Consider the following 1,472-nt stretch of genomic DNA (forward strand, 5'->3'; position numbering starts at 1 on the left):
CCTCAACTCTACAATAAAATCAAAAAAATTAGCCGGGCGTGGTAGTGCGCACCTGTAGTTCCAGTACTTGGAAGGCTGAGGTGGAAGGATCGCCGGAGTCCAGCAGGTCGAGGCTGCGGTGGCCGGGAGCGTGCAACTGCACTCCAGTCTGGGTGACAGTGAGACTCTGACTCAAAAAAAAAAAAAGAAATTGAGGTGATAATCAAAAGCCTTCCATCTCCCAAGCCAAAATGGTTATAATAACTCCTACCAAACTTTTGAGGTGTGATTATCTATTTTAAACAGCAATTCCCACCATTTGGAAAAATATATAATTGGACAGATGCATGATACTTTAGAAGTTTTTAGCATCCAGATAAACTTCAAACACATCGGAAAACTGAATGTAAAAAGTAAAGCCATATAAGTTTGTGAAAATAAATAAAATGTAAAAGCTGCTGGAACCCCACAAGCACTGGCGGCCTTGAGGGATGTGACTGAGAGCCACGTCACATGGGGTTACAGCTTCTGTGCCTCAGCTGTTAGGCCGGCTCACTTTGTTATTGTTCTTGCTTTGTACAATGACTAGACAGAATCAGTGACGTCTGGGACAAGAACTGCCTTCCTAATTAACGACCCTTGTTGTCATTTAACGTCTTTGTTGTCCTGCTTTGCTTAAACTGGATGACAGAAAACCCCTAAGTATTAACAACCTCTAAAAAATGTTCAAGGCACCCTTCCCAAAAAGGAAACACTGCCTGTGACCAATCAAACCACTGTAACTATGCACCAACCTTGTATGACCAAGGCTGCAATTCCCTAAAGACTTCTCTCTGCCTCTGTAGCTGACACCTTCGCTTCCCTCCTTCAGATGCTGGCCCTATTCCTGTGACTTGGTGCTTGAATAAACTCTCTTCAAATTAGATTCTGACACCATTGATTATTTTACGTTGATAGGACTATTATCTGTGAATTTATGAAAACTGGGTCCGTTCCTTTGTTTTTTTTTTGAGTTGGAGTCTCACTCTGTTGCCCAGGCTGGAGTACAGTGGCACACTCATGGCCACTGCAGCCTGGGCCTGCTGGGCTCAGGCGATCCTTCTGTCTCAGTAGCTGGAACCACAGGCACGCATCACCATGCCCGGCTACTTTTTCTTGATTTATTGTAGAGATGAGGTCTCACCAAGTGGCCCAGGCTGGTCTTGAGCCCCTGGGTTCAGGCAATCCTCTCACCTCCACCTCCCAAAGTCCTGGGATTACATGCATGAGTCACCACGCCCGGCCAACAGATATCATATTTAAAGCAGCAGGAAGGAAGTGACCATGTGACCTGAATCAAGCTGCATTCAATTCAAATGATATAGTTTTTCAAGTGACCGTGATTTTTATTTATTTATTTATTTTTGAGTTGGAGTCTCACTCTGTCGCCCAGACTGGAGTGCAGTGGCCGCTCCCGGCCACCGCAGCCTCGAACTGCTGGGCTCCGGCGATTC

Source organism: Carlito syrichta, unplaced genomic scaffold, assembly GCF_000164805.1.
Source record: "Carlito syrichta isolate Samal-C Ts95f unplaced genomic scaffold, Tarsius_syrichta-2.0.1 Scaffold307091, whole genome shotgun sequence".
Lineage (NCBI taxonomy): Eukaryota > Metazoa > Chordata > Mammalia > Primates > Tarsiidae > Carlito > Carlito syrichta.